We start from the raw sequence: 12407 nt of genomic DNA on the forward strand, positions 1-12407 counted from the left end.
TCCGTGAACTACAATCTCCTGATCTTCATATTCAAATTTTACTATCTGGTGGAGAGTAGAAGGTACAGCCCCTGCTGCGTGAATTAAGTTCTTCCCAAGAGGAAATTATATGATGTATCCATGTCTAGGACCTGAAAGGTCACCTCAAAATCCACCAGACCAATAGTCAGAATCAAATCAATCTCACCTATGGTATCTCTCTTGATGCCATCAAAGGCCCGCACACAGACAATGTTGGGCCTGATTCTCTCAGTACCGATCTCCATTCTTTGCAGAGTTGAGAGAGGGAAAATATCTACTTCGAAACCACCATCCAGCATAACCCTTTTCACATAATATCCCTTGTATTTAACTGTCAGATGAAAGGCTTTATTGTGGGCGGCCCCTTTCTGGAGCAAATCATTCTCACTGAAAGAAATATGATTGACTGCAAAAAATCTTTCTGCCATCCTTTCCAGCTGTTCCACAGTGTTTTCAATGGGAACATACACTTCATTGAGGGTTTTGATAAACACTTTCTGATGTTCAGTTGAATTCATCAGCAGAGACAACAAAGAGACCTGAGGAGGAGACTTCCTGAGTAGATCAATTATCTCGTAGTTTGCCATTTTCATTTTCCTGAAGAACTCTTCTGCTTCTTCAGCACTAATTGGCTTCTTGAGTGGGAAACTCTTATTCATGGCTTTATTCACCTCCTCCAGATTGAGTTATTTCTCTGCCGGGTTAGTTTCATTTGCTTCTCCCAGGACTTCTTTTCCTTTGTAGGTTACTACCGCCTTTTTATAAATCCATGGGATGGCAGTAGGATCCGTCATGGGCCTCTGCGGTGCGTGGCCAATAACTACGGGCTCATTTAACCTTGGTGAAATTACTGGCCCCGTTACCACATAGGTCCCTTTAGGCACATACATTTTGGATCCCTTGTTTTGCTCAAACCTTATTGGAGGGCTCAATGTCACTTGTCCTTTCCTGTGACCCTGGGGAACATAAAGAACGACATGTTTTGAGGGCGTTGCCCCAGTTTCGGTTTCCACTTTCTTTTCTGTATTTTGAGGGGTGTGTTTACTCTTCTTCTCCCCCTTGTCTTGTTTTTCCCTGTAGCCTTTAGCTTCTTTTCAACATCAACGATTGTAATTATGGGTTTCAAAGAAGGATCGAACTCCTTATCTTCACAAATCATTTCAATAACCGGTCCGTTGTTGTGAGCTGATAATGGATTGTTGGTCACATTAGGAATGTCTTCGTGCTTTAGCACTATCCGCTTTTGTTCTATGAGATTTTCAATAGCCCTTTTCACAATCCAACAGTCATTTGTATCATGACCTCCGCCCCCGAATGGTAAGCATATCGAGTACCGACTCTGTAGGAGGGCGACTCTAGGTTCTGCCTGGTTTGGGGTACGAGCTGCAACAGACCCATCTGGACTAGTTTGGGGAAAAGGCTGGGATATGACTCACCAATGGGTGTGAAGTTTGCCATCCTGGGTGGTTCCTGGGCACGGGCATTATAGGGGAAGTTATTCTGTGGAGGTCGGGGATTATACTGAGCTTGGTGAGGAGGTTGGATTATGGGAAATAGAGCTCAGTTTTGGCTGAACTATTGTTGTGGCCTAACGTAGGGCTGGGTATTCATCATTGCGTATGGCTGATGAACCATAGCATAGGCTACATCCTGATGAGGATAGTAATGTTGTGGGGTTCTTGCGGGGAGGTAAGGTCTGGGTGGACGGGGTTTTCTTACACTTGAAGTTGCCATTGCAACTTCTTCCTTCTTCTTTCGGTTTGCTACACCTCTATACCCGCCTTGAATTTCTTGGGAGGTAGCCCTTATAGCAGATTGACTCAATATGCACCCTGTTTTCAGACCATTCTCGACCATTTCCCCAATTTTGATGGCCTCGGCAAACAGTTTCCCCATTGCGGACATCATATTCTGAAAATAATCAGCATTTTGGGCTTGAATAAAAACACTAACCATCTATGTTTCATCCATTGGAGGCTTGACTTTGGCCGCTTGTTCGTGCCATTTGATAGCACACTATCGGAAGCTTTCCGAGGACTTTTTCTTGAGGTTCGACAACGAATTCCTGTCAGGGGCATGTCTATGTTATACTGAAACTGCCTGGAAAAATCCCAAGCCAGGTCATCCCAAATATGCCAACGAGATATATCTTAATCCATGTACCATTCGGAAGCAATGCCAACTTGGATCTCTCCAAAATAAGCCATGAGAAGCTTCTCTTTTCCACCAGCACCCCTTAACTGGTTGCAGTACCTCTTGAGGGGGCTATGGGATCCCCATGCCCGTCATACTTTTCAAACTTCGGGATTTTGAAACCCAAGGGTAAGTGCATGTGTGGGAACATACACAGATCAGCGTAGGATACTCTCTTTTGCCTGCTCAAACCCTGTATATTTTTTAGACTCTGCTCCATACTCCTCATTTTACGGGTAATATCCTCTTATTCAGGGTTCTTTGGGGTTTTCTCCTATACCATAGTAAACTCGTACCGGTGTTGCTGAGGGTAAGAATTAGTAGTGAACTGGGTAGGTTCCAGTGGGAAAGAGTGTACTTAAAAGGTGAAGGATGATGGATCAAATCTAGGCCTGATAGAGTGGGTTGTGTCGCAGCTGAACAAGGTGGCACAATGAATATATTGGAGGTCGCACCTAAAATTAACACCTGTGGGCGAGCCTCAGAACGTGTTCAAGCAAAGTGGGCTGAGATGGTAGGATATCCCAGTGGGGTATTTGGATAACTTATGGGGACGTTGGAAGTCCCACTTGCCCTGGGAAGTAGCTCAGGAAATCCAGGTATCACACTCGGTAGTTCTCTATCATTGGACCATGCGTCCAATGTTTCCATCATGCGGAGACGTAAAATTTTTTCCTCAGCAGTTGCTGACTCGGAAGTTGGGATGGCCGAGATCGGGCTATCCTCCAAGATAGGAACTGTGGGTAGATGACTTTCCGACGACATTTCAACACTTCCTTTTGACCTTGTGAAGTACGGATATGAAGCCAGATTATTACAAAACTAACCACTCTAATATAGAACATGTGCTTAACAGTTGATAACAAACCGATCAGTTTGAAGCAATTAACACATAGGTAGTCGCACATTGGGGTGTGATGCACCTGTACAGTTAAATGTGTTTCTACATATTATTCAACGGCTGTGTTTTTCATCCAGGCTCTTGCTTATTTCCCAATTTTTTTCTTTCCACTTTGGCTCTTTGATGCTTCTCCTCTTATTCCTGTTTTTCTCTATTTTCTTTCATCTCTTTTCTTGTTCTTCTCGCTTTTCTTTTGTTTTTTCTTTGGCTCCCTTTTCTCTCTTCTTTTTTTGGTTTTTCTTTAGGTTCTTTACTTCCCATATTCCTCTTTTATTAGAGTTATTTATAAAATCATGGTTGGATCCGATGAGGATTGCCTACGTATCACGACGCCGCGTGAATCAGATCATTACGTAGTTTAAGAAATAATTACGAAAAATAAGGAAACAATTTTTGAAAATTTTCAATTTTCATTAATAAAACTCCTAAACTTTTCTATTACAAAGGACTCTAACATACTCATTTTTTGGGAATTTTTAAAAAAAATCTACAAACAGACTCAAAACAACAACTAAAGTACAGACTCGATAAATGAAAATCAAGAGTACATAAGTGCTTCTACTCCTGGGGCCCGTGGGACATCATTTGATCTTGCCATGGGCCTATGTGCAAGATCCCCTTGAAGACGCTCCAGATCACTCATTATTTGGCAAATAAATATCATTACTGCAGTAAAGAAAGTGGTTCTCATCATGTCTTCACATTTATGACACTTCATGACGATGTAGTCGGCAATTGCTCTAACCCTCTCCCGGATGATACCTTTTTCTTGAAGCAAACACCCAATTTGCTAAGTCCTAGGTTCTAACACTTGGGTGTCATGATGGTTTTGACTCTGCAACTGCTGCATATCTTTCTCCATCTGGAACATTAAGGGATAGCAATATTCCCTTTCGGCTTTAAAGTTCCTAGCTTGTTTGGCCACCTCATTTTCAAGGGTAGTTAACTTTCTCTTCAAATTTGTAACTGTCCCCTCATTATTTTTTTCAACTGCCGTACAAATTCCGCCTGTCCTTCTGCATTCTTTGTCAGCTGTGCTCGGGCTCTTTCTAGACTAGCCTCAGATTTTTCCAAGTCATCTTGACACTCGATTACTTTATATCTAAGACCACTTATAAACCTTTCATCTGCTTGGCTTTTTTCCTGGCTTACAGTGGCTGTTTTCATTTTTTGGATCTAAACTTTAAGGGTTTTGTTTTCTTGAGCAAACTTCTTCTTTTCCCCTTCATCGGCAGCAACTTGGACACTATTGTCAAATTTGAGGTCCCTAATTTGTCCCTCCAATTTACTTATCTTGGCCATGTAGCTTGCTTCTTTTGCCAGCCAGCCCCTTTGCTCTTATGAATCGTTAGTGAATTGCTGGACGTGGGGTCTTTTAGCAAGTCTTTCTGGCTCTCGAGGGATTTGAAACCTCTTACCAAACCAATTCATGTAATTAGGGTCTAACTCACCTTTAGCTAGATCCCGTACCAGAGTCTTTGGTTCTAGAAATCTGCACTCATTCCAAATCTGACGAACTTTCCCTTCTGGGAATACAGCTTTTGGACCCAATTATATGACTTGTCGGCTCAGATCTTCATCATGGGGAATAGATTGAAACCTGCCTAGTTGGCACAACACCTTGTGAGGGGCATATGGTTGAACGCTTTAGAGACCCATTAGGAGAAGATAGCACACCTCGACTGACATGTAGATGACTTCAGTGATAGGGAGCCATCCTTTGTCCACTCAATTTTGTCTGAAGTTAAAGAACCCAAGTGTGCAAACCAAGCCTCTATACCTTCTGGAAATTCAACACCCACCACTTGGTTTTCATACTCTTCGATGCAATTCAGCCCAGTCATGCCGTAGTTTATATACCCCATACGGTGACAAAGATGTTCTTTTATCCAAAGTTGTAGTAGAAGGTTACAACTCTGGAAGAATCTTCCCTATTCTTGGCAGATGGTTAAGGCTCGGTAAATCTCAGCTAATATCATTGGAACAAGAGTGCCATTAGCTTTGTTAATCATGACGCCGACCATTCCCACAAGACCCAATTCTATGTTGCCATCTTTTCTTAGGCAGATTATGACACCTAAGAATGCTACTATAAAGGCCAAACCCCGTCGTACCTCCCATTTATTTTTGTTTCTTACATGGCTTAGACTAGTATCCGGTGCGTCAAAACCGTGGAAATTGCCATAGCGCTGGTACAAGAAGTGGAATGTGCAAAACCCTTTGGATAAATTCTCATCCTGAACCTCCCGAATAATACTCAACATATCTAGAAACATGTGAGGAGTCACTGTTCTTGGTGACACCAGGTACCGACTTCTTAGGTTCCCAATAAGACCAGCATAGCTCGCAATTTCCTCCGGTGTGGAGGTGAGTTCAAAATCAGTAAAGTGAAACACATTGTGAGTCGGGTCCCAGAAAGGTATCAAGGCCTCAATCACATCCAACCTCGGCTTGATTTTTTGAAGTCCCACGAGACCACCCAAAACTTTTACCACAGTCCCTCTGCTAACTTTTCCTAAGTCGTTCCACTACATATGGAGCTGTATAAGGATTTCCTCAAGAACTGCAAAGGGTGATTTAGTTAAAGGATCATAATTTCTTTGGACTCAAGAAAAGTCATCATTACTTTTTTTTCAAAAAATTTCAATTCAAAAATAACACCCGACTTTGCAAATACGGCCCTTTATCACTTTGGGAAAGAAGATTTTAAGGCTGTATTTGCTAACCAACCAAAAATTTGAAAAAGAGACCATAGGTGGCGTTTCTTGCAAAAACAGCCTTCCGGTGCCCTTTTGAGGACATTTGGCTATTTTAGGCAAGAATGACATCAATTTACTTATTTATGACAAAACAATAAATTTTTTTGTTCTTTTTGGGTTGTTTTTGCAAAAAATGAAGTTGGACCCGGTGGGGGTTGCTTACGTATCCCACATACGGTGAGAATCAAACTGGCACAATTCGGGCAGATTTGACATAATAAAAACAATACTAAATATTTTTTAAAACAAAAATTTTCTTTTTTTTCTTTTTTTTCTTCAAAATTTCGACAGAGTTTCGATACCTTTTGGACATCGGGTTTTCAAAAAATAAGTAATTATCTCTCTAGCCCTCAAATTGATTTTTCTTTTTTCCAACTTTTCGCCTATTATTCATAAGCCGGTCAACATGCAAATCCGAAGCAATAAATGCACAAGTAGCAAGTAGAATGCATCAAGATAGTCTTTTCATTTCGGGTACACCTGTCCTAGATAGACCCAACCCCTGTGTTACGTCTCCAAAGTCAAATACACGTGATGCAAACAAAAGTTCCTACTAGGGATCCAGCATGAGGCTTTGTTATACTAGGTTTAAAATCTGGGTGTATTGTTCTAGACCTGGCTTACCCGAGCGGACAGCTCGAGCTGAGGGGGGGCAGCGTACCGGAAATACAAAAGTTTCACCGGCTTTGCAACTTGTCCGAACCTCGTTCTAAATTGGGATATAACTCTAACAGAAAAGAAGTCACACGAAGTGCACACTTCCCAGATGATTTAGAAGACTCAGAGAGAAGAAGGTTTCGTAACAATTTATGTACAGTTCTAACAATATCAAAACGGTAAAAAACAGCAATTAGCACATTAGGCTCAAAATGTAAAAATCAGATAAAAACAAGCCAACTATAACAGTTATTCTACGCTCGAATTCTTAAACCCTAAACCAAAAGATATGGGTTATGATCCCTAGCAGAGTCACCAGAGCTGTCACACCTCCTATTACACACCCGAAAGTATATAAGGGAGTTTTTCCACTTTAAATGACATTATTCGAAATATGATTATTTATTTAATTCTTTAGAGTCGCCACTTGGAATATTTTAATTTGTGTCCCAAGTAACCTGTTTTATTTTAAATCCCAAATCGAGAAAATTTAACTTTCCTTTTTGAAGTCTGCGAACAAGAAATTCTAAGTAAGGAATTCTTTTAACTCGGGAGAAGGTGTTAGGCATTCCCGGGTTTCGTGGTTCTAGTATGGTCGCTTAAACTATTATAATTTGCCTATTATCTGATTTTAATACATGTTTTAGCCTATGGTACAATTTTTAAACTTATTAACCGCTTTTAATTATTTTTAGGAAGATTCAACGTTATTTAAAACACGCCTTGAACCACGTCACATGAAATGCACCTGCGGTCCATGACACATTTTATTTAACGTTATGGAGAATTGAAATTGGGTCACATGAAATGCACACCCAAATTTAATAAATAAAAGAAATCAATTTAAATAGCGCCCCTAAAGTATCTACGAAATTTTGAATTAATAACAAGATTTGCGAGGGCCATGGAAAATTCAGTTGATGGCACATCTCGATTTTTGAAGAGTTAGTATTAATTATCCGAGGGCTATGGGTTATATAGTTTTGCTTATGGCATACCTCGAGTCTAATTATTCGGATGAATTCTCAGTTTAGAATTATGAGGGCCATAAACTATTGGTGTTATTTAATATGGCACACCTCAACCTAAGTAAATAAATTATTTTAAAACAACGTAATTGAAACTATTATTTCCATGACTACTAGTTACAGGGAAGTGTTGGGCTTCTCGGCTGAACTCAGCCCAAGAGAATGAACGGGCAAAGGACAGTCCAGGTGATTGAGTCACTTCACCGACTGGGCCAGCATTAGGCCCAACTCTTAGAAAAATAAATTGTACAAAATCATTTAGACACATATCAACTAAGGCTTCAAGAAATCTGAAATTGAATTAAAATTTTAAAGATGAACTTTTGTTAAAATCCTATTCTTGTTTAACCAAGCAAACTCTCTTAAGAGAATGAGCATATACCGAAGGCCATGGGGCCCAGGTCGAGCTCTCAATAGAGCCAAATCTTATGGCTATGGACTGATTTCTCTGGGTCTCACGTTAAGCCCAACAGTCCTTGAAGCTTTGCACCTTTAGCACATATTGGGAAAACAGTGGCCTTTAGGGCATTAAACACTTAACTATTGAAATTACATAACCTACCTTTAATAAAAATACAAGAGCATTCTTTTTCTCGTTTTCAAAACAAAATAAAACCCTTCATGCACAAAGAACATACAAACCATATGTATTTGAAAATCGGAACTACTACTAATCATCATTGAACTAACACACTTAGTGAATCTATAATAGAGTATTATAACCATCCGAATCAGATATCAAAAATGCAACAACATGTACTTAATTTGTTCAGATGCCTAAACCAACATCTAAAAGAGGTAAAACCACAAATTAGTTAACTATAGCCTTGTAATCACTTTCCAGCTTGAACCAATACGATCAACAACCTAACAAAGGGAGTTTATCATCTCAACTAGGACTATCTTATGACAATCCACACATGACAAAAAGATTCAACCCTAAATGAAATCAAAATGACAAAACCTAAAATCTAGATACAAACTCAATACACATTTTAACATTCCTGGCATAAGTAAATACAAGGCATGATGTAATGAAACATAAACTGATGCATAACTAAGACAGGTTTAATAGTACACATAGGTATTCAGCCAGACTAAGATCTACATCTCCAACAATGCCTCAAATTCAGACTTCATATATTGACAAAAGGTCCAAAGTGGTACCTGGTTACAGCAAACAAAAACAAGGAAAGTGCCTTTGAAGTTTAAGAGGAAAGCAACAGTAGTAATCCAGCAACAATGGAACAGTGCCAGAGCAACAAATCGAACCAAACTTTCACACCAACTCAAACCATTTTCAACCCAGGTGCACGATTTTGGAACTCTTTAGAAATTCTAACTAATAAAAGGGAACCAAAGAACCAAAAACCAAGCAAAATTTTAAGCAATTTTTAGTATTTTTTTAAAAATAAACTCAGGCATTTTCTAAGTTTTTCATTGTTTTTAATCTCTGAAAATCTGTCTAGGCATGAAGGAAACAAAGCCCGTTATAGAGAGCAACTAGTGCAGCAGAAATGTTTTCAATTTTTAGCCATTGCCCCTTCTTTAATTTTTAATTTATTCATTTTTACCCAGATTTCCCAACCTGCTTGTTAAACTACACCCAAACCCCACCTTCCTAGTAGCTTCCTATTCAGTTACACAAGATTCTCTTGTCCAACTTCCCCAAACTACCCTTTAAAACCTTGTTATTTACCCTTAGAACCAGATACGGGTCAAGTTGACCCAAATATCAATCCCTAATCAGGCTTGCAATCCCGGCCTGATTCCCCTCCTTGGGCCTCTGTTCACAGAGCCCAAATCCAATTCAAAATCAAAACTCACAAAGCTAATGGGCTAACAGAGTTGCCAAAAACTAGAGTTCTCTTTGAAAACGAGACAAACAAAGAGCAGGGATTAATTAAAACTAACACAAATATTAAAACAAAACATAAACTAATTGGTTTTTAATTTTAATCATGTGAACAGAAACTAATTCGAAATAGATGAGTAATGAAGAAAAAGAAAAAAGGAAACAAAAAAATAGGAAGAATGAGGATAGATGAGAACAAAGGCGGGGAAAGAAATGGAATAGAGATACCTAAAATAGACAAGCATTTGGCTTGACAGAACTCCGGCATCTCCGATTTGACCCAAAACTGTTATTATCGCATGTTCTCCTTGAAAATAAACGAATAATACTAGTTTTAATCCTAATCTTTCCTGGAAACTCAAAGACTTGGAAGATTTTTTATTTTTTCTTATTTGGATCCAAAAACTGGCCGGATTTTTTGATGATTTTGGGGATATTAGTGTTAGATTTGTGTTTCATGGGGTGTGGGGATTGAATGGGAAAAAATTGGTGGCAGTTTGGGGAGGCGCCGCCACCGGAGATGATGAAGAGCATCATGGCAGTGTTAGGGTTAAGGTTTAGATGAAGAAGATGAAATGGGAGGGTACTACGTTCTCTGATGGGGTATTCAGACACTTTTAATGGAGATGGGGGAAGTGTTTTGGGCCATTAGATAAACCTGAGATGGAGGTCCAGGATTAGTTTAAATCAGATGAACTCGAAACGACGTAGTATTCCTCCCATACTACGTCGTTCTAGGGGTCTTATTGCTTGAACATTTGGACCGAGCATGGGCCTGATTTGGGCTTGATTCTGAGCGGGTTTGGGGGATTTAAACATTTGGGCTGATACAAATTAGCCCAAATCAAAGCAATTCCTTTAATTCAATTCCTTTCTTTTTCTTTTAATTTGTAATTCTCTTTTTCTTTTCAAATTGAAATAAAAACCTAAATTAACTTCTTAAAACTAGATTAATTTACCAAAAATAAGCTAATTACCCTTCATAGTAATTACAAAAATTAATTAAGTCCTAACTTAAAATAATTCAAAATTAAAAGTTAAAAATGCAAAGTGAATTGTTTTTGTGACTTTTCATTTTTTAAACAATTAACTTACTAAAAAATGTAAAATAAATTCTAAATACAAATGCAAAAAATATTTTTGTATTTTCAGAAATTAAATGAAATCAAGCATGCACAGAAAAATGCAAATAATTAAGAAAATTCTACAATAATTCCTAAAAAGATAAATAATTAAAGGAAAAATCTAATTCTTTAGGATTCTGAAGGAGTAATTCTTATGGGGTAAAAATCACGTGCTCACACACATAGTGTTTTATTTTATAAGGCACATATATATGTTATTGTATGGTTATAAGAAAATATAATACTTCTTTGCGAATGATGTTCTTCTAAAACATTCTACACATTTTTGACATTAGAATTAGATGCATGCATTTGGGCACTTAATCAATAATCTGAATGTGAAATATTTTCTTGGCCATCTAAAAAAAGAGTCTAGAGCCTATCAATTTAGGATTGGATGCATATATATATGTACACATATTATTTGAAACAAAACTTTCAACAGCAGATGCATTTTGCAACTATATCTTCCTGCACCTGGTAGATGAAGGTGGTATTTGAATTAAGTTAGAGATTATAATGGTAGTTTCGTCATTTGGTTTCAAATGCATATTATTAGATATGATAATTGATTAGTTGACTTTTCTTTGATATTTTTCTAGATGAGTAAAAATATTGATATGATTGAAGCATAACTATGTAGGCAGAAATTGGACTAAAGGAAATTTTATAAATTGAGTTTTTGGTTGTCGTCTAGTGTTCATGCATAAGAATTTGTTTTGCAGAAGTCTTGTTGGCAATTTTTTTTTGAAATAGATTATGTTTTGTGTTTCATAAATATATAGTCTCATGCTCACAGAAGCACTATAGGTTAAAACGATTGATTTGAACAAAAGATATGATTCGTAATACTTTGAGTCTAGTTGGGTAAGATATATTAAATATGTTTACCATTATGGTGTTTATATTATGTGGCGGTGTACAAATTCTTTTTATGAAGCTTTTTATTTGCCTTGTTAATCAAAAGGTGTGTAAGAGAAAGAAAACGTGATGACCTAAAAGGTCATCTCGTGTTTTAGAATCTGAATTCGGGTTCTGAGGCCTTAAAAACCTAATTTTCTTCCTCCTCGATTTGCGTGCGCATTCCGGACGCGTTTCCGGAAATCTTTTATGTGAAATTTAAGAAAAATATAGAAATTTACCTTTAAAATTGATTAAAGTTGACTTTGGTCAACATTTTGAGTAAACGGACCCGGAGCAGTGATTTGACGATTTTGTAGGGTCTGTAGTAAAATATGGGGCTTGGGAGTATACCCGGAATCAAATTTGAAGGTCCCTAGCTCGAGAAATGAATTTTTGAAGAAAATTATTTGCTGGAAATTATAAGGATTTTTAGAAATTGAATAATAGTTAAACTCGTTAGTATCGGACCCGTATTTTGGTTCCGGAGCCCAGTACTGGTTTGATATAGTATTCAAGTTGTATTTGTGAAATTTGGTAAAAAACGGAAGAGATTTGATATAAATCTGATCATTGGTTCAGAAAATAGAAATTTTGAACTATCTTATAAATTTAATATGGTTTGGTGTTAAATTCGTTGTTTAAGATGTTATTTTAGCGATTTGATTGTCGAGCAAGTCCGTATGATGTTTTTAGATTTGTGTGAATGTTTGGTTTGGAGCTCCAAGGGGTCGGGTGAGTTTTGGATAGGGCACAGAGTTAGTTTGGACTTAGAAAAATCTCCGCTGCATCTGATATTTTGTTGCAGGCTCTGATCTCGCAATTGCGAGGTCAGTTTTGGCAATTGCGAGCCTCACATGCTTGGCAATTGCGAGGGATTGATCGCAATTGCGAAGAAAGCCTTGACCAGCATAGTTCGCAATTGCGAACATTTCCTTCACATTTGTGAAGTCAACAGGGGTCAACCTT

The 12407-nt window shown here is 38.2% G+C and overlaps 1 long non-coding RNA gene across 1 annotated transcript; it reads right to left on the reverse strand.

Moving 5' to 3' along the window:
• Positions 1–8420: 8420 nt before the first annotated feature.
• On the reverse strand, positions 8421–9947 carry LOC138889035 (uncharacterized). The gene is made up of 2 exons (XR_011406593.1): positions 9643–9947; positions 8421–8726 (listed from the first exon to the last, which is right to left on the reverse strand). It is a non-coding gene; the product is annotated as an uncharacterized lncRNA (long non-coding RNA).
• Positions 9948–12407: the final 2460 nt, after the last annotated feature.

Source organism: Nicotiana sylvestris, chromosome 4, assembly GCF_000393655.2.
Source record: "Nicotiana sylvestris chromosome 4, ASM39365v2, whole genome shotgun sequence".
Lineage (NCBI taxonomy): Eukaryota > Viridiplantae > Streptophyta > Magnoliopsida > Solanales > Solanaceae > Nicotiana > Nicotiana sylvestris.